This window comes from Pristiophorus japonicus, chromosome 12 (genome assembly GCF_044704955.1).
Source record: "Pristiophorus japonicus isolate sPriJap1 chromosome 12, sPriJap1.hap1, whole genome shotgun sequence".
NCBI lineage: Eukaryota > Metazoa > Chordata > Chondrichthyes > Pristiophoridae > Pristiophorus > Pristiophorus japonicus.
Genome location: NC_091988.1, coordinates 133,961,362 through 133,988,794, shown reverse-complemented (window position 1 = coordinate 133,988,794; position 27,433 = coordinate 133,961,362). Strand labels below are relative to the sequence as shown.

The 27,433-nt window shown below is 44.1% G+C and overlaps 1 protein-coding gene across 9 annotated transcripts in view; it reads left to right on the top strand.

The window, feature by feature from the left end:
- The window catches only part of LOC139277473 (AP-1 complex subunit gamma-1-like), a 159,576-nt gene that overhangs the window by 7,207 nt on the left and 124,936 nt on the right, over positions 1-27,433 (top strand). For 2 of the 9 annotated variants that reach the window (XM_070895972.1, XM_070895962.1), the window contains exons 2-4: positions 10,443-10,538; positions 15,201-15,310; positions 25,769-25,910. The exons of 1 other annotated variant lie outside the window; for it this stretch is intronic. The gene's annotated coding sequence lies outside the window, so the exon portion shown is untranslated. 6 more of the 9 variants (XM_070895968.1, XM_070895963.1, XM_070895964.1 and 3 more) reach the window with 5 other exon arrangements.

Here is a 27,433-nt window from a genome sequence, read left to right as displayed (position 1 = left end):
CCAGTGGTGTGGTGCAGCGAGGCTGCGGGTTAGAAACATAGAAAATAGGTGCAGGAGTAGGCCATTCGGCCCTTCGAGCCAGTGGTGTGTGCAGCCAGGCACACTCGGGGTCCCACCTTCCGAGACTGCGGATCCCACTGATGGGGTGCGGGCCACATTCATGGGGAGGAGGGGAAGGAGAGCTTGACCGCGCTCTCCTGAGGTGCAGGATCTAACAGATGTGGTTCAGATGATGGCAGTGAGTGAGGAGAGCATTGACCTTACGTGATCACTCCTGGACACCATCAGTCGGGTGGATGAGGTAGTGGGACTGTCGGGAGAAGTAACAACACTCTCACAAGAAATAGGAACGATGTCCGGGACCATGAGTGAGGGAATATCTCAGTCAGCTGAAACCATGTCAGTGACCATGAGGGAGGGAATGTCACAGGTAGTTGAGACAGTTTTGCTCAACATGAGGGAGAGAATGTTGCAGAGCGTTTGAGACACTGTCGGGGAGCATGAGGGACGGCATATTGGAGTTAGCTGCTGCAATAAGGGATCACGCCCAGACCCCGTGCCCATTGGCAGAATCAACTGCCACTCCCAATCCAATCCCCACACCAGTCTCTGAAGAGCCCCAAGAACTGCCCGCCCTGCCCCCCTCAACAGGTGCGCACTACCCAAGATCTTAGAAAGAATAAGCTTGGTACCAACCCCAGAAACACTGCGCGCTGCCTGCGGGCAGTGATGGTGTCACCAAGAACAAACGTGGCGGGGGGATCTTAAAATAAGGTGGAGGAGCGATGGGTGCAGCCATTCTTTGCTGCTGTTATTTTTGTTACTGTTGTAACTGTTCTCAAATTAAAAGATTTTTGTAAGTTATGTAAATTTACAAGTTTAAAAGTTAGTAAGTGATCTTAAAGTTTGTAAGTGATTGTAACTGAAAACTTTAAAGTTTGATACAAGAATAATTTTATTAAAGTTAAGTACAAAGAACTGTTTGTTGAACTTTTGAATAAAATATATTTTACATTAAATCTGAATCATTTCCATTATTCGATTATTAACACAACTTTTGAAGTAAACAAGAATCATTTCCATCATTTCTTCCACTAACACAAAACAACATTACAGAACAGGTCCAAACAGTAAACATGGTCCATGTGGTATAGTTGTTGCTGAGCCTTCAGGCAGCAAAGCGTTCACGGATGAGCTGCTGGCGTAAGGCTTGAGCAATCGTTAAAGGGGCACGATACCCCGCCCTCCTCCGCCGTTGTGCTTTGGGTTCAGGTACTTGCATGGCTTCCTCATCCTCCTGCTCGTCATCTAGATCTTCCTCATCATTATCAACAGCCACTCTCACCGCAGGTGGGTCTTCTACTACCAGGTGCTGCTGCCTCATGATGGCTAAGTTATGCAGAATGCAGCATACAGCAGTGAACTGACCAACAATCTCAAGGGAGTATAGCAAGTAGCCTCCGAAATGGTCCAGGCTGCTTCAAGATGCCAATGGTCCTCTCTATGATGCTGCGCATCGCAATGTGCAACATGTGATATTCCCGGTCAGCTTCCTTCTGGGTTACGCGTAGGGGTGTCATGAGCTAGGTGGCGAGGCCGTACCCTTTGTCTCTCAGTAGCCAGCTCTGCTCTTCTGGCTGTTGCTGAAACATGGCAGATATAAAGCTCTCGCGTAAGATGAAGGCATCATGGATGCTCCCAGGGTATCTTGCATCGACTGACATGATGCGATGCATGTCGTCACACATGAGCTGTACATTGATAGAGTGGAAGCTTTTTCTGTTCCTGTACATCTCGGAATCCTTCAAAAGTTCTCGGAATCCTCCAAAAGTACTCGCAATGTGATGGTACAATCAATGCAGCCGTATACCTTTGGGAAGCCAGCAATCCTGGAGAAGCCCACAGCCCTTTCACACATTGCCTGGGTGGTCATGGGGAACTTTATGTAATCATTCCTCCGTGCATATGTTGCAGCTGTCACCTGCCGAATGTAGACATGTATTGCATGTTGAGAAATAGCACACACAGCCCCAGTTGTAGCTTGAAACGATCCGGAGGCATAGAATGAAAGTGCAGTTGTAACCCTCAATTCAACTGACAAAGCAGTCCTCATGACACTTCTAGGTTGCAGGTCTGTTTGCCAGCGGAGCCCGTGTCCGAGCACGGGGCTGATTCTGATGGCCGATGCTATGACCCCTCCCAACTGCCCTGCTTGAAGACGTTCGGTGGTGGTGTGTGAGTAAAAGAAAATGAAAACTTCAGAAATCCAAGAAACTTCCATGTAATCCGTTGAAAGGGTAAAAAAAAAAGTTGAACTTTATTATGGATATTTCAAGTGTTAGAGACTCCTTCCAAAAACTTTGATGATAAACAATGGTGTCTTTCAGTGCCGATTTTTCAATGTGCGCTGTTTGCTGTTAAAGGTTTTTTGGGAGTGGCCAGGTACGCCGATCTCGGATGAAAAAATTTTGGGCAAACTGCGAAAAATGCTGAAAACTGGCACAGACGTAGAAAAATCGTAACTAAAGCAGTTACACCGGCGCAGATTCCAGGGAAAACTTTGAATTAAATAATTATGCCAGAAAAAACAGCGCGCGCATAAAAAACGGTGCCAATGACCCTGGAAAATTGAGCCCCATATACTGTCATTATCTAAGCTATCCCTTGATGAAATGAAAATTAATTCTTGGTCCGTGCTGTACAGTGGGTTTTTCTCGGCTAATTCTCTACCCCGTTGTTTCCCTCCAAAGGCCCTGGCTGCTACCAGGATATGATTCTGTGGGTGTTGGCAGCCCTTCAGTACTTTCCCAAGGGGAAATTCTTTGCATGTACACCTAGGCAGTGAATGTCCACAGATCATTTTCTGTGAAAGGCATGACAACCATGCCTGATTTTGTCCTTGGCTATTTGATCGTGAGGTGCTTCTCATTCATACCCAATCCTGTCCTTGCCTGACTTCCCCACTCCTGCACTTCTAATGAGTGTGACTGGAGTGATGGCCCTGAGTCTGAGGTTCTGAGGCAGATTTAGCACCCCTATTACCACCCAACTGACATTCTGTAACTTGCCATAGACTAGGAATAGAATAAGAAGCTTACGGCCTGTATGGCTTAATACAACAGTGACAGTTTTTGTACTGAGTAGTCCATTATGGAATCAACCTCGACTAAGTTTGCTCGTGATTCCTTTTTTTTAATGAAGCGTTCTTTTTTTTTAGGAATTGCTTTTTTGTGGCTCTAAGACCGTGCAGCAACAATGGGTTAAAAGCCTGACTGAAGCATGATCCTATATGTCCATTTTTCAGGATTGTGTCTCAGCATCGAGTGCCAGCAGGCTATTTGACCTGGCAAATCATTGCAGTTGCACGCATTTCTATCTCTCCTGATGTCTGTGCATGTACGGTTTCCAACAGAAATCACTGGATCGCCAGCAAGAATGGGAACATTGGCTGATTATTTCCCCCTCCTTCCCTAACAGTGCGAAGACCAATTTAGTCCCATTACCATTAGCCAGTTGATACTAGTTAATGTGGTACAGACTGGGAATCGTGACTGGGACTTTCCTGATGTGGATTGCGTAGTTGCTACTAATAAGATAAGAATATTAGAAATAGGAGCAGGTGTAGGCCATTTGGCCCTTTGAGCCTGCTCCACCATTCAATACGATCATGGCTGATCCGATCATGGCCTCAACCCGCTCCCCAAAACCCTTGACTCCCTTATCGTTCAAAAATCTGTCTATCTCCACCTTAAATATATTCAATGACCCAGCCTCCACAGCTCTCTGGGGTAGAGAATTCCAAAGATTCACTACCCTCTGAGAAGAAATTCCTCCTCATTTCTGTTTTAAATGGGCGACCTGAAACTATGCCCTCTAGTTTTAGATTCCCCTATGAGGGGAAGCATCCTCCGTGCATCTACCCTGTCAAGCCCCCTCAGAATCTTATACATTTCAATAAGATCACCTCTCAGTTTTCTAAACTCCAATGAGTATAGGCCTAACCTGTTCAACCTGTACTACCTTTATCAACTGGGCCAATGAGAGCCAAGTGTCTGTCTAAGGGCAGAGTAAATGATTTGATTCTAGCCCGGAGCATCACTCACCTGGAGCACATATTGTAAATTCCTGTTGTAATCCATTGCCAGCATTCCTGCCATGTGTTCAGTATGCAAAGCTAAACAATAACAATAATTTGCATTTACCTAGCACCTTTATGTAGAAAAATGTCTCGAGGTGCTTCAGAGGTGTACTTAAAAAAAAAAAATAGATGATGAATTTGTTTGTACCCACAGCTGGATTACACAACATTGAATATTGCCCACTCATTGGAAATCTTGCTGATATTTTATTCAGTAAATTTGTAGCACTATGTCGCTGGGTGTTACAGTTCAGGCTTTTATGGTACCTCTCTCTCTTTCAACTGTCATGTCGCATTTTTCGTGAGCTGATTTAGTCCCTCTGCACCAAAAGGGTATGTTTTGCAAGCTCAGCCCTTAAAGGTTAACAGTTCAGCTCTAATGATTAATCCAGTTACGGTGAATTGCTTACTGAAATTTATAAGGGATCACACTGTCCATTGAGGTGTGGAATCTCGCAAACACAAGACCAGAGTTGTATTGGCTCAAATTTCTTCAGTAGGCAACAGAAAAATGTCTTGGTGCACTGAACATAAGTGTACGCTTACAGTATTGTGAGACTGTGCTGGGCACTGCTATTCCTCCATAGAAATGAGTGTCCACAGATGGGAAATTTTAATCGGGATACAGCCTGGGGACATTAGCAGTGACATCATTTCTCAGCGGCTTGTGTAAACAGCATAGTCGAGAGCTAGCTATCCTATTCACTTACAGCCACTTATTCTTTGGTACATCATTAGTCGTGGGATAACCTTTGTGACTCTAAAGCATGTGCACAAGTGTTTTCCTCAATGCTTCTCTTCACTGTCCCTTTGCAGTGCTGAATGTTTAAATTGATACTGGTTGCTACATTATATGACGTGCAGTATCTCTATAGTGACTGCAGTATTGTTCACCCAATTGTCTATGTTTCTAGGGACGATATTATACACTTCACTGTAGACAGCTGTCTAACTTGTGCAACCAATGTATGCACAGTGCATCCATACTGATTAACTGCATGTAGCTGAGTGTAGGATTTGTAACTATTCCTGAGTGAATAAAATCACTAACTGTTGCAGCCCACTTTGTTGTTCAATGTGGAAAAACATCTCTATATACAAGGTATTTCCCCACCCCTCCATTCCTCAAGGTGTTGACTTGTGTGTGGGTAGAATTCTACAGGTACCAGCTGCTCTTTTGCACCTCACTCAAGTGGCTATTCCGTGTATAGGCCGAGATATTGGCATGCTATCATCGGAGAGTTGCAGACTAGTCCAATTCGATCCTACCCCAATGTTCATTCGTTCACTTTCCTGCAAGTGTCACTGGTCACAAAGCTGTGGTTAAGCTATACAAAGCCCTGGTTAGACCACACCTGGAGTACTGTGAACAGTTCTGGGCACCACACCTTAGTAAGGATGTGTTCACCATGGACGGAGTGCAGCGAAGGTTTACCAGAATGATGCCTGGACTCCAGAGGTTAAATTACGAGGAGGGATTACACAAACTTGAATTGTATTTCCTGGAATTTAGAAGGTTATGGGGTGATTTGATCAAAATTTTCAAGCGATTAAGGGGAACAGATAGGGTAGCTAGAAACTATTTCTGCTGGTTGGTGAGTCTAGGACAAGGGGCACAGTCTAAAATTTAGAGCCAGACCTTTCAGGATTGAAATTAGGAAACACTTGTACGCACAAAGGGTGGAACTCTCTTCCACAAATGGCAATTGATGCTAATCCGTTAATTTTAAATCTGAGAGTCATAGATTTTTGTTTACCAAAGGTATGAAGGGATATAGGCCAAATGGAGTTAGGTTGCAGATCAGCCATGATCTCATTGAATGGCAGAACAGGCTCGAGGGGCTAAATTCTATAGCATCCTGGCCGAAACATTATTTTCCCTGATCAGGATACTGTGGTCCATTGTAGCATTCTGGCTGCAGTTTGGACATGGATCTTTCCTGGGCATATTGTCTCTGTTGCACACTGGGCTGAGCACTGAGTTTTTGTGGGGCTTATCAAAAACTTATTCTTGATTGACTAATGTAAATTTTCAAATGAGACTTTACTCCTCACCCCCCCAAAAAAAGAAATTTCTGCTCCACGGTGTCACAGAACTGAAAGCACGGAGATAAAGTAATTCATGTCACGCATGTTTCACAAGACTTATGGACTTTATTTGGTCATAAATTTTCTAACTGTCACTGGAGGAGAGAGGCTGAAATGTAACATAAATTCCGGTAGAAATTTTAGCTGCTTTTTTACCTTTTTCCAGTGATTGAGTAACAGGGCTTGCCTGTGAATGGGGCACAGAATGACTGATGGCAGCATGTCACAAAGTGAAAACCTCCCTCGTGTTGAGATTGCCAAGCTGTTTGGGCAAGTAGAATTGGCAATGACGCAGTCCTGTTTGACCCTGGTCCGGACATGGATTGGGTCTCTAATGGATCCATTGGTAAGGATCACGGCCTGCATGTCGTCTTGGAGTAGGCGAAGGATGTTGACAAACTTTTGGGGGCATCCGAAACAGAGGAGGACGCTCCATATACGCCCAGTTATCAAAATTCACGGCGCAGCTCTAGACCACGTGGACCATTTCCCACACTTCGGGAGCCTCTTATCAACAAAAGCAGACATTGATGCGGAGATTCAACGTCGCCTCCAGTGCGCCAGTGCAGCCTTCGGCCACCTGAGAGAAAAGTGTTCGAAGACCGGGCCCTCAAATCTACTACCAAGCTGATGGTCTACAGGGCTGTAGTAATACCCACCCTCCTGTATGGACGATGTACAGAAGACACCTCAAGTCGCTGGAGATATATCGGCAATGATGTCTCCGCAAGATCCTGCAAATCCCCTGGGAGGACAGGCGCACCAACATCAGTGTCCTCGTCCAGGCTAACATCCCCAACATTGAACCACTGACCACACTCGATCAGCTCCGCTGGGCAGGCCACATAGTTCGCATGCCAGACATGAGACTCCCTAAGAAAATGCTCTATGCGGAGCTCCTTACAGCAAACGAGCCAAAGGTGGGCAGCGGAATTGTTACAAGGACACACTCAAAGCCTCCCTGATATCGCCACTGACACCTGGGAGTCCCTGACCAAAGACTGCCCTAAGTGGAGAAAGTGCATCCGGGAGGACGCTGAACACTTCGAGTCTCAACGCCGAGAGCGTGAAGAAGTCAAGCGCAGGCAGCGGAAGGAGCGTGCGGCAAACCAGTCCCTCCCACCCCTTCCCTCGACGAATGTCTGCCTCACCTGTGACGAGGTCTGTGGCTCTCGTATTGGACAGTTCAGCCACCAAAGAACTCACTTCAGGAGTGGAAGCAAGTCTTCCTCGATTCCGAGGGATTGCCTGTGATGATTACACTGGAGACCATTGAATTAAACAGTGTCTAGAGGGGGCTATACTTTTATTTAAAAATACAGAATTGTGGTTTGTGGAATTTTTAGAATTTTTTTTTTCTCTTGGATATGCATCACTGGGGAAAAATGAGCCCAAAACACAAGTGAATGTTGTGTATTTGTGTGCATTATATACACACCTTTTTAGACTGTGAAACGGTGTACTTGTATGTGTGAAGAATTGGTCATTTTAATGTCTTTCATTGTGTAAATCCCGCCCCCCCCCCCCCCCTTTTCACGCCCTCCTCTAAAATCCGGATTTTCTGCTTTCCTAGCTGCAGCCCTCCCTCCCGCCCACTATATAGTATATTGAGTCTAAATGTTCAGATCATTTTGTTCAAAATTTCAGTTACTTGCTTTTTTAAAAGATAAAGTAGTGGTACTATTTTTGACTAATTCATATACTTTATTTTGCTGTCCAACATTGCTAAGAGCACAACTTTGGAATTGAAACAATAAACATCCAAGCTGTTTGTTCCATTGTTGATTTTGAAAACAGTAACGCAGTAATTGAAATAAAAATCAAAAATGCTGCAAATACTCAGCAGGTCATGCAGCATCTGTGAAGAGAGAAACATAGGGGTCAAGTTTCGGCCTGAGTTGCTCCTGTTTTTTTGGAGCAACTGGTTTAGAATAGAGTATCTTAGAAATTGCAATTCTCAGCATTTAGTTTGCTCCAGTTCTAGTCAGTTAGAACAGTTTCACTTTGGAACAGAATTTTTTTTTCAAAAGGGGGCGTGTCCGGCCACTTACGCCTGTTTTGAAAGTTTAGGCTTGGAAACTAACTTAGAATGGAGTAAGTGCAGATTTTTGTACGCTCAGAAAAACCTTGCCTACACTTTACAAATCAGGCGTAGGTTACAAATCAGGGAACAAGGTGGGGGGGGGAAGGGAAGTAATTAAATTATACAAGCATTCAACGGTCTTACTTATACACATAAAGAGCCATCCTGAGTAAAAAATTATAAACAAAGCAAAGACAAAATATTCAATGTTCCTACCTGTGTGAAGCAGCAGCAGCCTTCGAGCTGCGGTGCTTCAGGCAGGCCTTCTATGTTGGGGACAGGGGTGGTGTCAGTGACTCGACGGCAGCCCAACAGCGGCAGCAAACAGCCTTCGAGCTGTGGTGCTTCAGGCAGGCCTTCCTTCTATCTAGGAGACAGGGGCGGCGTCGGTGGCTCCACGGCAGCCGAAGAAACAGCAAGCAGCCTTCAAGCTGCGAAGGAGGCCGAGGACATTCGGCCACGCGATAGGGGCGGCGGCAGTGGCTCGACTTTTCTTCAAATCCCTTTAAAAATGGCCGAGTGCCAATGTTTATGTGCTACTGCGCATGCGTGCGCTCCAATGCGCACGTGCAAGGCTGCCGGCACGGCGACGTCTCATTTAAATTAGCCCCGCCCCTCACCACTTCTAGAATTGGCGCGACTCTCTTGCTCCGCCCCCCCCGCTGCTCTGTGCGCGCCGCGCCAAGCTCCAAAGGACTTGCAAGGAGCCGGAGAATCTGCAGGTATTTTTTTGACGCACTTTCGGGCGCGAAAAACGGGCGTTCAGGTCGGGGCTGCGCCGTTCTAGGCGCGGCCCGAAACTTCAGCCCATTACGTTTAAGGTCAGTGATCTTTTGTCAGAACTTCATCGACCTGAAACGTTAACTCTGTATCTCTCGCCACAGATGCTGCCTGACCTGCTGAGTATTTCCAACATGTACTGCTTTATTTCAGATTTCCAGCATCCGTAGTAATTTGCTTTTGCAAAAAAAATCATTGATTTATAAAGAAATTTGAGAAAAAAGCAGACCAGACTTGTATTAAATGCTGAATGTAAATATTATAGTGATGTATTCGTTTATTTTTAACGTTCAAAATTTGAGCATGCACCTTCCTCAGTGCTACTTTTTAAAATGTCTGCCTGCCCGTTGTAGGTTGAGATTAGATTTACCAATGCACTAGTGTATATCCATTTTTGATAGCAGCATAATCATTAGCATCATGTGAAAAGATCTCCATCCTTCTTACACCGCTCTTTATAAAAGAATAGAGACCATTCCAAGCAGTTTCTGTTGCTGCATTCAGAGAGGAACAAGATTCAGCTTTCCAAATCATGTTCACGAATGTCTTACCAGTACGCACCCAGGCCTAGTACCCAATCAAGATAATGCACTCCCTGACGATTTAATAACTTACCCGTCAAAGACCTAATGCTACCTCGACACGCAAACAGATTGTGACCAGACTTTAAAATATCCTTTAACGTCAGAGTTTGAGTCCAACATTCCAGACTCTCTCGGCACGATCAGAAGGCAGAGAATAAATATGGATTTCTCCATATCTTTGGAATTCTCTACCCCATAGGGCTGTGGAGGCTCAGTCTTTGACTGTATTCAAGACAGAGATTGATAGATTTTTGGATATTAAGGGAATCAAGGGATATGGGGATAGTGCAGGAAAGTGGAGTTGAGGTAGAAGATCAGCCATGAACTCATTGAATGGTGGAGCAAGCTCGAGGGACCAAATAGCCTACTCCTGCTTCTAATTCTTATGTTCTTATATCCTGTCCGAATGCTGTGGTTCATGCAGTGCAGTGCAGTGTAGGTGACCAGAGGTGGTAATTGCATCTTCCCACTTCTCTTCAGAAAACGCCTTGCCCAGTCCTCTTAAATCAAGTCTCTATGGTTACTAGGTCTGTAGGCAGAAGAATATAATGAGGAGATACAACATTTTTCTCATTATTAACAGAAGTTAGCAACCTCTAGTACTTGTTTCTCTAGCTAAAATGTCAGCTAGCCATTATTTCATTAACTTATCACAGAACTAGAAATCATTATCTTCTGTTGATAACGTGGTTGAACATTGAACTTGTGGCAAGATTTCCTTTTTAAGTGGTAAAAATAAGTTGTGGCTGATATCCGTCTCTTTTTGCAGTTGGACAGGTTCCTAGCTCCAGAACATGAAGTGATGGAATTCAATTAGATTCACTTTATTTTTGCTGCAGTCTCGGTCCAATTTGTTTCTTTTCACGTAAGTTCAGTTTGAGTGGTCTCGGTAACTATTTGTTTACAGATGCTGATTCTCCGTTTCATACTAGGCAATGTATTTACCAAGGTGTATTTACCAAGGTGTAGTTCCCTATGCCTGAAGTATTTTTCAGATCAGACACCACTCTGGGGCAACTTCTTAATGTGCCATTTTTTCCTGCTGTAAAACTGTCCAATAGGCCGAGCATTATTGGGGGCAAATTCTGTTGGAAAAGCTCCATGAGATTTGCATTCTCTACACTTAGTAGAGTGAACCAATGGCAGAATCTAGTTTCGAAGAGCAATTTTGGAGTGTCTTTAGAATTTTGTAGTAATTGAATGAAAGCATCACTGGCGAAGTCTTCCAGTTTGTCGAAGCACCAACAAGACAAACCAGACAATTATAGGTTGCACGTTGCAACCTGAGTTACCAATCTCGGCCATATCCATTAAGGGGAGCTGCTGAGCATCCAGAGGATGCAAGATTTGGGGAGTGAAGAATATTGGGCCATTGGCAGCAATGGCAGAAGTCTGTCAGTTAACTGGAGAATGGTGCAGGGAGAATGAAATGGTGAAAAATACAGAATATCTTGCTTTTACCTATTACCAAAGCAAAGACCGTATTTGTTGCATACAATTTTGATCAAAATTCATGCCTGTAAAAGCAGATGGGTGCTGCTTCACAAAAACTGGAGCCATTTTCAAATTTGAAATCTTTGTTCTCATCCTTGCTTGCTCTCCAATGAGCACCCAATGGCAACATTGGGGACTTCTAAGTCAAGTGGAACAGTGATTAGATGTAGAGTAAAGCTCCCTCTGGATAAATCTCAGCTGTTAAATAGATAAATGTTAAATCCTACAAAATACCCCAATGTGTTAAAAGTATTGTACTGAAAAATCCCATTGCTTAGCTGCATCAGTGGAAGGGTATCAGATGAATCTTTTTTTCCTCTCCCCACCCTCCACTCGTATATATCTGAGAATTAGATGAGGATCTGATGTCTGTGTAGTATTTTTTTCAAATGACTAATTTGGCCCTCTATAACTTAATGGGAAACATACTGATTATCAACCAAATCAGGTCAATCAACAGTAGCACCCTAGTACAACACACTGAAGTGCAAGAGAGTTGGGCACGATTAATTTAACTGGAATTGTAAGGATGCGATCAGTGCCATCATAAGGTTAAGGACTGGTGATTACAGTTAAAAGTAAAATGAACCTTTACAACAAGTAAACAGAACCTTAATCATCATAAGCACAACAGTAACTTAATTTTAAGCTTTACAATATCTTGTGTTTTCCGGGCTTTGCTTACAAAAGTTAAATTCAATGTCACAGATTGTAGCATGGTCTTGAGTCTGTTTGATAGGCTTCCTATGTTAAAGCTGTCTTTTGGTGAGTAAACAGCACCTCTCCTTGAGCAATGGGACAGTCAAGATGTTGGACAGTGCTGCTCTCCTTGGTTTGTGAGATCACATCTAACATGACAGAGTGAATCATTCTGTCTTCAGTCATTCTTGTCGTCTTACCTGGTGTGTGCTGTAATTTTCTGACTATTCAGTCATTCTTGTTGTCTTACCTGGTGTGTGCTGTAATTTTCTGACTATTATGCGGTACTTAGAAACTTGTGCTAGGAGCTTTCTGACATTCTTGACCTCTGAGGTTCCTGTGACCATCTAAAACGTCCAGAATCTTCATCGTGAAAGATTTTGTGAATCTTCATTTAACCGTTTCCAGATTTTCCACTAACTCCCAGAAACCTTTTCCCATTCGGTGAATGGAGTCTGACCTTGTGTACCATAACTGCCCTAAAGAGAATCCTGCTTCAGGTGATCTAACAAATCAGAGGCCAATTTGGGTATTCAAATCCTTTTCTAATGTGTTATCCAAGTGTACAGATGTCTTAAGAGGTTGTAAGCATCAGTGTGAAGGTAGTTTAACTGTATACTGGATATACCTTTCTTAACCATTAATGGGACAGTTTCAAAATAATTCTGTGTAAATCAGCTGAGTATTGGAAGTAGAGTTGGACAACTATACTATACTGCACTGCAGCATATTTATAACCAAATCATTCCAATAAACAAAAAAAGATGTTTTTAGTTCAGAATTCAAACTGCGACTTTGGTTAATGCAAAACTACTTCCTTATCTTGATGGCAACAAAGCTGAGCCTTCTCATTAAAATATTTTTCAACTTGGTGCAATATGAATGTGGGCGAGGAGAGGAAGAATTGTAAACTGAGGTGTAAACTCCATATTTCTTGCGGAAAAATGTATTGGCCTCTGCTCAGCGCTAACACTCTCAGCTCTGTGACAGATGGTTATGAGTTCAAGTCCCACTCCAGACACTTGAGCACAAAATCTGAGCTAATACTTCAGTGCGGTACTCTGGGAGTGTTGCACTGTCAGAGGGAACCGTCTTTCACGTGAGATGTTAAACCAGATCCCAGCTGCCCCCTCAGGTGGACGTAAAGCATCCTGTTACTATTCGAAGAAGAGCAAGAGCGTTCTCCTAGTGTCCTGTCCAATATTTATCCCTCAACCAACACTGCTAAAAGAACAGATCATCAGATCATTTATCTCATTGCTGTTTGTGCGACTTTGCTGTGCAAATTAGTTGCCATCTTTCCCTACATTACCTACATTACAACAGTGACTACACTTCAAGGTGCTTCATTGGCTGTGAAGTGCTTCGGAAGGTCTTGTGATTGTGACAGGCGCTGTAGAAATCCAAATTTTTCCAGAGTAACTGCCAGTAGAATTGACAGAATCTGAATCCTGTAGCATCCCCTCATTGACTGGGTTTAACCCAACACCGATATATTTAGATTTTAAATGACAACACTGTCTGAACTCATGCAAAACTGATCAAATGTTAAACTGAAAGATTTCACAGAATTGGCAGATAACTTAATGTGATAGGACAGTGAGAAATTGCATGGGGGTAAGTAAAACAGACATGGTGAAATGTAAAAGAGCTATCCCAAAATAACAAGTTGCCCAGAATTTATTTTTCTCCCAAACTTATCAGCATTTCCAAGTCGTTCTGAGCATTTTTTGGTACGTGTGACCTGTTATTTTATTGTAGTTATTTTGCTTGCAGGAATGCACTGTTAACAACATTTCCAGAATTTCCAATTATATGTTGAGGGATTTCTGAAATACATTTGCATTTTCAGTTTTGTCTCCCAAATGTTTTTACTCTCAACTGTTTTAGCATTTTGTATTAAATCCCCCAACCATTCTTATTTGGGCTTTTTTTGCATTTGAAACCTGGGAAGCTGAAACTCCCCCAGTATCATGTTGGGTAAGGACACTGCCCTGCGTGTGTACACTGCGGCACACAGATCAGGTGATCTTGGACTGGCTCACGGCACCTGCTGAATCAACTGGTCTCAGTTGGGGTGATACAGTTGGTGTCAGTTTTGCCCCTCCCACAGCCCTTGGATAGGAAAACAAGTTCTTATTTACAGGGATCCCTGCTGGAAAGTCAGTGCATGGGCATGGCATGAAGACAGGATCGGGCTCTTTTCCCAATGTCCTGCATTACATCTAGAATGGTTACTTGGATGAGGTATTCATATCTGACAGCACCCCACCTCAGCAAGAGTCAGTTTGTTCAAATGAGAAGGGGAAAAAACTGGGGGTGGTGGGGAAACCTGCCCAACTGTCAAAGGCAGCAATGGTTTTCTTCTCTTTACCGCTAGCTGCCTACCAACTTGCATCTCTGCATGGCCTCCTACCAAAAAAGGCACTGCTTCACATACTCTAACTGTTTTATTGCTGAGATTTTGCTGTCTTCAGTTCCACAAGAAAGTTCTCGAAAGCAATTTTTTTTTACAATTCAGGAAGTTTTGTGGAATTTAGTTTTTGTCTTGCAACTTGTATGCTGAGTACGGTAACCAGTGCAGAATTGGACGAGAAATGGTCACGGGATTTTAATGGGAATTTTTAAACACTTACAGTAATAGTAAAGGGTTTATATTTAGTTTCAGTGGCCATTCCATTTTTGGTAAGATTGTGGCCTTGTTCTTTATCTTGGTGATCTATCCCAAACCCATTTCTTGTTCTGTGGAGCGGCAGTGTACAGACTAGGTACACATTACTGTAAATTGCTGTCGACAAGAGGCTGGGAAATTATGCTTTGTTGAGAATTGCTGGAATGGCATTAATCTGTTGTTTCAGTGCACGTTTAAGATACTGTGTACTGGGAGCAAGATCAGATTAGATTCTGTGCAAGTTGTGTCCAATTTATTACAATGTAAAATATCGTAGTTGAGATTCATTTTAGATTAAAAGGGACATCAATTTTCCCTGTGAAATTCAACCCTGTATAAGATCCGAATTTTGAAAACCTAAAATTTAGTCCCAAGTAATTTTTCATCCGATTCACTGCCCCATGTTTTCCCTCTTCCTGAAGGCAAAGACTCTCCCCTGGTTTATAGTTCCACCAGCGCAAGCAGCCCTTCAATACCTTGCCCAAGGGCCATTCTTTATTTGTAAGCACATATGGTATGTGTGACTGACTGTTCAGCCATGGAGTGCATTACAGCCAAGCCTAATTCTATGCACGTGCAGATTCTTGCTTTCTAGCAGGAGTCAATTGGTAACAGTCGGGAATGGGAACTCGAGTTGATTTTCTTTTCCCTCCTCCCTCCCAGGTACAGAGCATATACCCATTTAAGGAATTAAGGAATGCACTGAAAATCTTTAACCACAAACTGCAAGTGAGACTGACGATCTGAAACAGAGTTTGAAACCAGTGTTCCATGTAAGTGTTTGCTTTAGTGGTATGTGAATGATGTTGGAGTAGTTCAGTGGTTATTAGCTTGCTGGTTGGAAGTAATGTTGGACAGTAAAGCTAGATCTTAAGGGGGCGGGAGTAATTAATTTAGAAACCTTTTCAAGTGAATTTAATTGATGAGGTTTGATTCTAATTTTTGCTTTTTGGCTGTATCATTTGTGCTAGCCTGTTTTTTCCAGCCCTGTATTGTTCCTTTGTAACTGGACAGGAGGATAAAGGAAGCAAAATTGTTTACGTACTCCTTAACTCCAAAACACGCAACTTGTTTTCAGAACCTTAATTTATCCCAACATTGGCTCATTCTGAACTCGCTACCCTTGACAGGAACTGGTGGGCTGTTATGAGACCTCCACTAGTGCTCCCTTGGCTGCCAACTAGAGCACACAAGGGCAAGGCAAAGCCCCATTTGCCCAGCGCAGCTCATTTTACGATCCTGCATCCTTTCCTAGTATCCGGGCTCCTATTTTTGCCGGAATTTGACCAGCATATTTGCTATGCTAATGGTCAACACAAGCGTAATTTTACTATACCAACTTGTAAAGTGAGCAACAAAGATAAATATTATCCCATCTTGGGAAAACTTTTAGGGAGGACGACTGGCATAGCCGGGAGAGAGGAATTGTTAAAACTTGACCTTGTTTGTTGAAGTCAGCAACACCCACATATTCTACAGATTTGATTCATCCAGTAACTGAACATATTAACTCCGTTTGGTAAGCTCCAAAGAAAACCTACTTCTCGCTCTCTGCTTTTCTACAGTGCAAAAGCAATCAAAGGATGAATGCGCTGTACATAGGGATTGTTCTTTACAACGCATTGATATCATTTGTAGTGTACAGTGTCCTTGGTATAAACGAAGCGTGTTATGGCCCATGTGGAGACTGATAAAATGCAACATCCCCACCAACACCTGGGAGTCACTGGCCAAAGACCGTCCTAAGTGGAGGAAGTGCATCTGGGAGGGCGCTGAGCACCTCGAGTCTCATCGCCGAGAGCATGCAGAAATGAAGTGCAGTCGGCGGAAAGAGCGTGCGGCAAACCTGTCCCATCCTCCCTTTCCCTCAATGACTGTCTGTCCCACCTGTGACAGGGACTGTGGTTCTCGTATTGGACTGTTCAGCCACCTAAGGACTCCTTTTAAGAGTGGAAGCAAGTCTTCCTCGATTCTGAGGGACTGCCTATGATGATGAGATTAGTAGTCGTACCGTCAGTTTGTACTGCTACACTTGTAGGTGATTGGTGAGTTTTGGATGCACCACATGAGCTTTAGGATTTGTATAAAGTGGGATAGTTTCAGGTGCTTGGAGCTTTCATGACCTGAGAGAGATTTTTGTTCAGTAAGAGTATAGTGGGATGTGGGGCACAGGCAGGTAAATTTGGAGGCTGGGTTATTGAATATATGTAAGGTGGCGAGAACCTTTTTGAAGGATAAGGGAGTCAAGGGTTATGGGGAGCAGGCAGGGAAGTGGAGTTGAGGCCAAGATCAGATCAGACATGATCTTATTGAATGGCAGAGCAGGCTCGAGGGGCCAAATGGCTGACTCCTGCTCCTATTTCTTATGTTCTTATTAGATCAGCAATGATCTAATAGAACAATGGAGCAAGTTCGAGGAGCTGTGTGGCTTACTCCTGCTCTGAATGTTAATTTGCTCCTATGCTTGGTGTATGAATTATGTGGTGAGTGTTGACGTGCCAACCAGTCACTGGCAGTGGCTAAGGAATGGCAATCTGATTCTCGTTAAAATTTGCTGCCTTGAAAACTGCAGAAACCTATTAATTTCACTTTGCTTTTGATTTTCTCCCTGGAGCCAGTTTTCATGATCGTTATGACCAGTGTTTCTGTGGTCACGCAGGGCCAAATCTGATTTATGGGTTCAGTAAAAAGCATGGGTGGGAAGGGAAGTGAAAGCAATAGGCTGAAAGAGGGATTTTTATATAATAGAATGAATTCACTGTTGAAAGAGGAAGTCAGAGACAGAAAAGGATATATTAGAAAAGAAGCTGTAATAATTCTAAGAAACATGAGAATTTTAGACCAAACAAAAGAAATACAAAGGAAAAGTGATGGACAAATCATGCAAAAAACCCCTTCAAATCGAGTGACTGAAGAAATTGAGTACGGAGCAGCCATTTATAAAACCATTCGCGCAAATTACTGTGGATGCTGGAAATACTCAGCAGGTCAGGCAGCATCTGTGGAGAGAGAAACTGAGTAAACATTTCAGGTCAATGACCTTTCATCAGAACTGGAAAAGTTACAGATGTAACAGGTTTTAAGCAAATATAGATACAGCGAAGGTGGGGGGTGTGGAAATGAAAGGGAAGGTCTGTGATCAGTCGGAAGGCAGGAGAGATTAATGACAAAAGGGATGATGGTGCAAGGCAAAAGGAGATGGTAATGTGACAAGTAAAAAAAAATGTTGAGAGGAGGTGCAAATGGAAATATCAGAATTATCACCAGTCGCCGCCGTCCGAAAAAATAGGGGCAGAGGTTATGCTCTGAAATTGTTGAACTCGATGCTGAGTCCGGAAGGCTGTAAAGTGCCTAATAGAAAGATGAGGTGCTGTTCCTCGAACTTGCGTTGAGCTTCAGTGTAACAATGTAGGAGGCCGAGGTCAGTGGGAGCGAAGCGGAGAATTAAAATGACCGGAAGCCCAGGATGATGCTTGCGGACTGAACAGAGGTATTTCACAAAATGGTCACCCAATCTGTAGTTGATCGCCCCAAAGTAGAGGAGACCGCATCGTGTGCAGCAAATTCATATGCTAAATTGAAAGAAATACAAGTAAATCGCCTGGAGGGAGTGTTTGGGGCCCTGGATGGTAGGAAGGGAGGAGGTAAAAAATGCATCTGCTGCATTTGCACGGGAAGTGCAGTGGGTATTGGAGGGTGACCGAGTGGACCGGTCCCTTCGGAATGCTACGAGGAGAGGGGAAGATGTGTTTGGTAATGAGATCACACTGGAGATGTCGGAACTGGCGGAGAATGATCTGTTGAATGTGGAGGCTGGTGGGGGGGAAGATGCCATCCAAATGGAAAAATGTCGCACTCGGCATGTCTTCCCCAGCTCAGGAAAGGTCATTGGAAAAATATGTCCTCTACACAAACAAATTTACTTGGGGAGCAAATATGCAGGCAGTATCCCACCTGGGAATAACGTGCATTAGTGTAGAAGTCTGAGTCATTGTGACTGATGTAATTCAGGTTGTCATATGAAGTCTTTCTGAATAAAGTAATCTGATGATTGCGGCCCAGCATAAACCCAAGACGACATACTGAGGCCAAAGGTTCTGTCCAATCATGTGACTATGGGGCCAAGTTTTGGCCTGAGTTGCTCCTGTTTTTTTTCAGCAACTGGTTTAGAATGGAGTATCTTAGAAATTGCAATTCTCGGCATTTAGTTTGCTCCAGTTCCAGTCAGTTAGAACAGTTTCAGTTGGAACAGATTTTTTTTTCAAAAGGGGGCGTGTCTGGCCACTTACGCCCGTTTTGAAAGTTTAGGCAGTGAAAACTTAATCCAAACTAACTTAGAATGGAGTAAGTGTAGATTTTTGTACGCTCAGAAAAATCTTGTCTACACTTAAAAATTCAGGAGTAGGGGGTGGGGGCGGGGGTTTAAAGGGAAGTTTACAAACATTAAACACTTCAGTTTTACAAATAAAGAGCCATCATCAATAATAAATGATAAAAACATCAATAATTCAACCAATAAATCACTCAAAAACAATTAATAAGAAATAATTTTTTAAAAAATCAATAAATAAAACATTTTCTACTTACCGACTGCAGCACCGGGAGCCTTCCAACAGCATGCTGGGATGCCCCCCAGTATGTCTCTGTCAGTGTCTCTATCTCTCTGTCTGTCATTGTCTGTGTTTCTGACAGCGAGGGGAGGGGGAGGAGGGGGGTAGAGGGAGAGAGGGAGAGAGGGAGAGAGGAGGAGGAGGAGGAGGGAGAGAGGAGGAGGAGGGGGAAGGGAGTGGGGGGAGGGGGGGGAGGGGAAGGGAGTGGGGGGAGGGAGGGGAAGGGAGGAGGGGAAGGGAGAGGGAGGCTGAACGGGCCGGGCCCGGCCAAGACTTCGGGCAGGGCCCGTCCCCAACACCAGATTTACAGGTAGGTGGTGTTGGGGCGGAGGGAGGTCGGGTCCGGTCTGGTGGGGGGGGGGGGGGAGGCGGCGGTCGGGATAATGGGTTGGTTCGGGGAGGGAGGGTCGGTTCGGTTAGGGGGGGTGGGGGGAGGGAGGTCAGGTGTGGGTGGGGAGCGGGAGTCGGGTCCAGTCCGGGGGGGGGGGGAGCGGGATTCGGGTCGGGAGGAAGCAGGAGCTGGGCGTGGGAGGCAGCCTTATCCACACAGCCCCAGTGAGGCCATTCGGCCAGGGCTAGGGGCTGCATGCTTCGGGCCTACCCACACAGTTTTGGGCGCCTGGAGCTACTGCACATGTGCAGAGGTCCCGGCACTGTTTTCAGCGCAGGGACCTAGCTCCGCCCCCCACAGCTCGTGCTGCGTCGCGCCCAGCTCCAGAGCACCTGCAGGGAGCCGGAGAATAGGTAAGTTTTTTTTAGGCGCACTTTGTGGCGCGAAAAACGGGCGTCCAGGTCGGGTCTGCGCCGTTCTAGGCACGGCCCGAAACTTGGGCCCATTGTGTGGGAGACAGAATATGATCCAGAAACAGCCTACAGATAAATGCTTAATGCATGGAAAGCACGAAAGGGGGACTAAAAACAAGAATGTATAGAATGATTGAAAGGTTAGGAAGAAAAGACGTGTAATACTGTATGTTTGAGATGCGAAATAAAGAAAAATGTGGAGCAGGATCACAGAAAATCTGATAAAACCAGTGTCATTTGGAAGGACAAAACAAATTCCACTATTCTGTCCAAAATGGTGATGTCAGTTCAAACACCTCCTCAATCCTGAGATCATTACAGCTTTCAATTTCGTATCTTTTTTTTTTAACATGTTTTGTTTCTGGCCCGTGCTTTGGCTGAATGTTTCTAAGGAGCTGTACAGATCAGGAAGGTTACAGGTTTTGATTCCCATGGTCTATGTTAAATTAGTTGATCCCAACCGGGGCAATGATAAAGGCAATACTGTCGGCCTCATGCTCCTGAGTTTGGGTGATTGGGTGTGGCGGGGGGGCAAAGCATAACAACAACAGTGCCTTTAACATAATAAAACATCTCACGGTGCGTCACGTGAGCGTTAGTTTGACACCGAGCCATGCAAGGAGCTAGCCAGGAGGCAAGAGTGCATGGAGGAATTTGAAAACCAGGATGAGAATTTTTAAATCGAGGTGTTGCTCACCTTGGGAGCCAATGTAGCTCAGCGAGCACTGGGGCGATGGGTGAGCGGGACTTGGTGCATGTTTGAGCATGGGCAGCAGAGCTTTTTTTGGATGAGTTCAAATTTTTGAAGGGCAGAATGTGGTAGACTGGCCAGGAGTGCATTGGAATAGTCAAGTTTAGTGGTAACAAAAGACATGGATGGTTTCAGCAGCAGATAAGCTGAGACAAGGGTGAAGTCGTACGATGTTACGGAAGTGAAAATAGGTGGTCTTGTGAAGGCACAGATATGTGATCTAGAACAGGGTTTCCGCTCCCTCAGAGGAAAGTGGATGTGGGTGAGGACAGAATTGTGCTCGTCTGCAATCATCTTGTTTCCACCTCCCTCCCGTTTCGGGATACTGGGTGCTGCGAACCACAGTTGTTTTTATTGGGGATTGACAGAACACTCTGAGCATATTCAGGCCAGCCTTGTGGTTTTTGCACGCTTGGCCTATACAATTTTAGGAGTGTACAGCAGCCACAAATGTTGTGTTGGATGTGACTTGAAAGCAAGTGCCAAATTCAGCAGGCACAGGTGCTTTACAATTGTGGTCATAACTGTGAATTTGCAAACTGGTAAGTGTGTGGTTTTAGGTTGGCTGTCAGAGCTCTGAATTCCACCCCACAATGTAAACAGAATGACTTCAGAGCGCGAGCAGTCTTAACACATGGTGAAGCCACTGCCATTGGATTACTGTCAACGGCTTACCATTGGCAAGTATTCCCAAGGTATGTTCCAGTTGTTTTCCTGTGTGCTATGTGTTGATTTGTTTAAGAATAATTGGGAAAGGAAAGTATATTACAAGTCGTGTGACACAATACTTGTCATGTTGGCATTGCCATGATTGGGTGCCGCATCAGCTAAAGGTGATGTAAGTCAATTTACTTTATCAAAAACAACTGCTTGCATTTATATAGCATTCAAACGTGCCAAAGCATTTCACAGGACCGTAATTAGACAAAATTTGACACCAAGCCACAAGATATTACAACAAGTAACCAAAAGCTTGGTCAAAGAGGTAGGTTTTAAGGAGTGTGTTAAAGGAGGAAAGGAAGAGATAACTACAGTAAAGTTTGCAGTCACTTTGCATTTATCTGCATTTTTATTAACTCGGAGGGGATTTTAAGCAGAATGGCAGACAGCCAGAGCTGATCTCAATAAGGTAAAACTTAGTAATTTTTTTAGTGATAAGCTATCTAACTGAAAGAGGAATTGAGCTGTTTTTCCTCTTATGTTCAGCTCTGCAAGTTTTTGCCGTTTATAGACAGAGCTTATGTACTACGTGTGCTGATTTGTATTCAGTTTTCTTCCCTCTCCTGAAAGCACTGGGATATATTTCTACAACAGCAACAACTTGTATTTTACTTAGCGCCTTTAATGTAGTAAAACATATAGGTGATCAAAATCTTGGTCAAAGAGGTAGGTTTTTCTGGAGCATTTTAAAGGAGATGGGGGAAGTAGAGAGACAGAGCGGTTTAGGGAGGGAATTGCAGAGCTTCGGGCCTCAGCAGCTGAAGGCACGACTGCCAAAGGTGGACTGATAAAAATCAGAGATGCACAAGAGGCCAGAATTGGAGGAGTGCGGCGATTTCGAAGGGTTGTAGGGCTGGAGGAGTTTAGAGATGGAGAGGGGGCGAGGCCTTGGAAGGGATTTGAAAACGAGGATGAGAATTTTAAAATGGAGGCGTTGCCGGACCGGGAGCCAATGTAGGTCAGCGAGCACAAGAGTAATGGGTGAAAGGGATTTTGAGAATTGGGATATAGGCAGCAGAGTTTTGGATAAGCTCACATTTAAGGAGGGTGCAAGATGGTAGGCCGGTCAACAGAGCAAAATACTGCAGCTGCTGGAAATCTGTAAAACCTTCCCGTTGAGACCTGGAACATTAACTCTGTGTCTCTCTCCACTGATGCTGCCTGGCCTGCTGAGAAATTGCAGCTTTTCTGTTAATATAGCATTGGAATATTCGAATTTAAAGGTAACAAATGCATGGATGAGAGTCTTTGTAGAAGATGAGCTGAGGCGGGGGTGGTGATGAGCATTGGTACGGAGGTGAAAGTCATGAAGGAGGGGATATTGGGTCAGAAGCTCAACCCGGGGTCAAATAGGAATACTTCCAGCAGTACTCGAACCCCTCCAGAATCCGTTCAGGTGTGAGCCGATATAGTGAATGTCACTGTGAGATGAGAGAGGATTAGCAGGCTAGTCAGCTAAGAGGCAAGGCAGTTAGTGTCAGCAAGCTATACAGGCGTGTCAGCAATGACCTAATAGAAAAATGGAGCAAGTTCAGGGGGCTGTGTGGCTTACTCCTGCTCTGAATGTTAATTTGCTCCTATGCTTGGTGTATGAATTATGTTGTGAGTGTTGACGTGCCAACCAGTCACTGGCAGTGGCTAAGGAATGGCAATCTGATTCTCGTTAAAATTTGCTGCCTTGAAAACTGCAGAAACCTATTAATTTCACTTTGCTTTTGATTTTCTCCCTGGAGCCAGTTTTCATGGTCGTTATGACCAGTGTTTCTGTGGTCACGCAGGGCCAAATCTGATTTATGAGTTCAGTGGAAAGCATGGGTGGGAAGGGAAGTGAAAGCAATAGGCTGAAAGAGGGATTTTTATATAATAGAATGAATTCACTGTTGAAAGAGGAAGTCAGAGACAGAAAAGGATATATTAGAAAAGAAGCTGTAATAATTCTAAGAAACATGAGAATTTTAGACCAAACAAAAGAAATACAAAGGAAAAGTGATGGACAAATCATGCAAAAAGCCCTTCAAATCGAGTGACTGAAGAAATTGAGTACAGAGCAGCAAATTATTGTGGATGCTGGAAATACTCAGCGGGTCAGGCAGCATCTGTGGAGAGAGAAACTGAGTAAACGTTTCAGGTCGATGACTTTTCATCAGAACTGGAAAAGTTACAATGTAACAGGTTTTAAGCAAGTACAGATACAGCGAAGGTGGGGGGGGGGAAATGAAAGGGAAGGTCTGTGATCAGTCGGAAGGCAGGAGAGATTAATGACAAAAGGGATGATGGTGCAAGGCAAAAGGAGATGGTAATGTGACAAGTAAAAAAAAAAATGCTGAGGAGGTGCAAATGGAAATATCAGAATTATCACCAGTCGCCGCCGTCCGAAAAAATAGGGGCAGAGGTTATGTTCTGAAATTGTTGCACTCGATGCTGAGTCCGGAAGGCTGTAAAGTGCCTAATAGAAAGATGAGGTGCTGTTCCTCGAACTTGCGTTGAGCTTCAGTGTAACAATGTAGGGGGCCGAGGTCAGTGGGAGTGAAGCGGAGAATTAAAATGACCGGTGACCGGAAGCCCAGGGTCATGCTTGCGGACTGAACAGAGGTATTTCACAAAATGGTCACCCAATCTGTGGGTGATCTCCCCAAAGTAGAGGAGACCGCATCGTGTGAAGCAAATCCATATGCTAAATTGAAAGAAAGGGTTGTAGGGCTGGAGGAGTTCAGAGATGGGGAGGGGGCGAGGCCTTGGAAGGGATTGGAAAATGAGGATGAGGATGAGAATTTTAAAATGGAGGCGTTGCCGGACCGGGAGCCAATGTAGGTCAGCGAGCACAAGAGTAATGGGTGAACGGGATTTTGAGAATTGCGATATAGGCAGCAGAGTTTTGGATAAGCTCACATTTAAGGAGGGTGCAAGATGGTAGGCTGGTCAACAGAGCAAAATACTGCAGCTGCTGGAAATCTGTAAAACTTTCCTGTTGAGACCTGAAACGTTAACTCTATTTCTCTCTCCACTGATGCTGCCTGGCCTGCTGAGAAATTGCAGCATTTTCTGTTAATATAGCATTGGAATATGCGAGTTTAAAGGTAACAAATGCATGGATGAGAGTCTCTGTAGAAGATGAGCTGAGGCGGGGGTGGTGATGAGCGTTGCTACGGAGGTGAAAGTCGGTGGTCTTCATGAAGGAGGGGATATTGGGTCAGAAGCTCAACTCGGGGTCAAATAGGAATACTTCTAGCAGTACTAGAACCCCTCCAGAATCCGTTCACGTGTGAGCCTATATAGTGAATGTCACTGAGATGAGGGAGGATTAGCAGGCTATTCAGCTAAGAGGCAAGGCAGTGAGTGTCAGCAAGCTATACAGGCGTGAATCAAGACAGTCGGTGTCAGCAAGCTAACGGGTATGAGCCAAGATGGTGATTGTTGGCGAGCTATTCAAGCATGGCGCATATCTCAAATCGTGTTCAATCTGGCCTCAACCGATGCCCACATAAATGGAACTTCCAACAGAGTTTACTGGATAGCTATTGGGAGCAGAATTGAGTGTGATTTTCTTTGTTCTCTAGCCCATGGGCACTAAGGCCAACCAACCGTAGAATGCTCTACCACCACCCTGACAATGAACTAACCGGGTTGAACCTGCAATCTTGTTGTCTATATGACTCGGAGCATACTAGGCATGTGCTGATTCCCTGAGGCATTCAGGGAGTGTAAGGACCAGCTGAAATCATGAACAGGGTCTTGATTTTATTTTGTAGTACTGCGAATTTAAAATATCTCTGCATTGATTTTCATATTTTTGGGCTCTCTACATCACTTTTTATATATCCCTGAGTAATTACGAAAGCCACGGTGACCCTCCAGACAAAGATTCATCACATTTTTATCTTGACTTGTGAAATACTAAATTGGGTGCAGCTTGCAAACCAACACCATCCCCTCTAAGGCATCAACAGGAATTCTGTCAATTGTTCGTGGAGCATGGGTGGCACAATGCATTTGAATGATGTCCTTTCACCCTTGATGTGGATTTGAATCCAGCCCAAAATAATGGCATGAAAACTGCTCTCTCTTGTGCGGGCACAATGGGAAATGAATTTTGAGTGTTCTCTCAGAACACTGCTGTTCAATGCAAGTTAGGATTTTTTTTTTTTAAGTATTATGTAAAGTATTTCTATCTCGTGTGTGCCTGAAAACCATTACTTGACTATCCTTTGGCTGGGTATTCGAAACAACCTTTAAGCAAATTCTGCAGTACAAGCTCATTGATGCAATTTTGCCATTGTTTGTGAACCTTTCCCGGCATACTAATATGTAAAATTTAACTTCAACATACTTTCCTTATTGTGTTCCAGTTGTTTAACTATCCCAAAGGCGGTTCCACGTGTCCGGATTCCTACACCGGATACACCGTTTCTGTGCTGATACAGCACTCCAGAATGGCATCAATGATGTCTTGGTGAGAGGCACCAGCTCCAGGGCTCTCTGACTGCAGTGGTGAGATTCCTGTTAATTTGTAGTAAAGTGGGAGAAAAGTTAGTCTGGATGTGCCTGATAAGATATAAATCAATGATCTAAGCAGATAATGGCTGTGGCCCCTTCAACCTGAGGCTTGGGCTTTAAAACTGCTCCTGCGCTCCCTGATAGCTCAGGGAATAACTGCCCCACTGGTGTAGTACTGAACTGTACAGACTAGGAAGGACCCAGGCTTTATGCCTGGCTTCATCATCCCTGGACTAGGTTATGTGAAAAAACCAGCCAGGGTTCTTTCTCCTGATTTCTATCCAAACACTGGAAACTGTGCGTGTGAATGTCTGTCTGGTAAAGACGTGATTGTGCAAGGCGGTGATATCACCGGCATCACGCTGATATTTTAGTGTCTGAACGATCATATGAGTGAGTTACCAGAGGGCACTCGGAGCTCTTGGATCTGGCAGCAGTCATGAAAGGGAGAGAGAAATGACAGCGGGAAAGAATAGAGTGGGAAAATTAAATGGGAATTTGATTTTTGTTTCTCACCAGCTGTTTGCACAGAAAAGAATGCTGACAGACAGGATTTCTGTGAGCCTTCTCTGAGGTATGTTCCTTGAAATAAATACGACTGGCTGGGGCTGTTAGCAAATTAGTATGACTCAGTGAAGACGTCTTCATTGGGCATGCCTAGTAAACCTGAAAATCAAAAATTGCAGATCTGGCAAGATTCTTAAAATTAACCTAGTCATCCATAATATTTCAGACGGTGAGTATTTTTTAAACCTTTTTATTATGTATTTTTGCTAATCAAATGTACTTCATTAGACCACAGTATTGCATGCAATTTTACTTGAGGAATAAAGCGTGATTTAACATTTTTTTTGTTATTTCAAATTCTACTTTAATTTTAAAAATAAAATTTCATGGTGAGTACTGTAGGGGAAATTTATTGAGCCTAAAAGGGAAAGGGCCGTGTTAGTACAGTGGAAAGGGCAAGATTATATCTCTGCTGATATTCAGTTCTCTGCTGCGAGCTGGCTCGATGATGGGGCATCATAAAAGACAGTTCTCCAATATCAACATTTAAAACAAAAAAGAAAATGAGCATTTGGTGCTGCCACAGTGTTTTTAAAAGTGGTCCTGATAGTGAGTCTTTCTTTATCTGTGCAAAAAGCTAGGATAGTTGAGCAATGGATATAGCAGTTTCATAAGCACCTTTTTAGGTTGTTCCTGTGGAGCCTTTTCTCCGTGCCCTCCTCTCCCCTCCCAAAGAAGCTGAGTCTTGCTTGGGTGTATACCCATGGGTACTAGCAGCCGCTTTGTGCCATACCTAGACTATATTGGCAGGCTACTTGACCATGATGGATTGGTTAACGGACAGAAAACTGAGTAGGGATAAATGGGTCATTTTCGGGTTGGCAGGCTGTAACTAGTAGGGTGCCGCAAGGATCAGCGCTGGGGCCTCCGCTATTTACAATCTATGGGCCCAAGTTTCGGGCCGCGCCAAGAACGGCGCAGCCCCAACCTGGACGCCTGTTTTTCGCGCC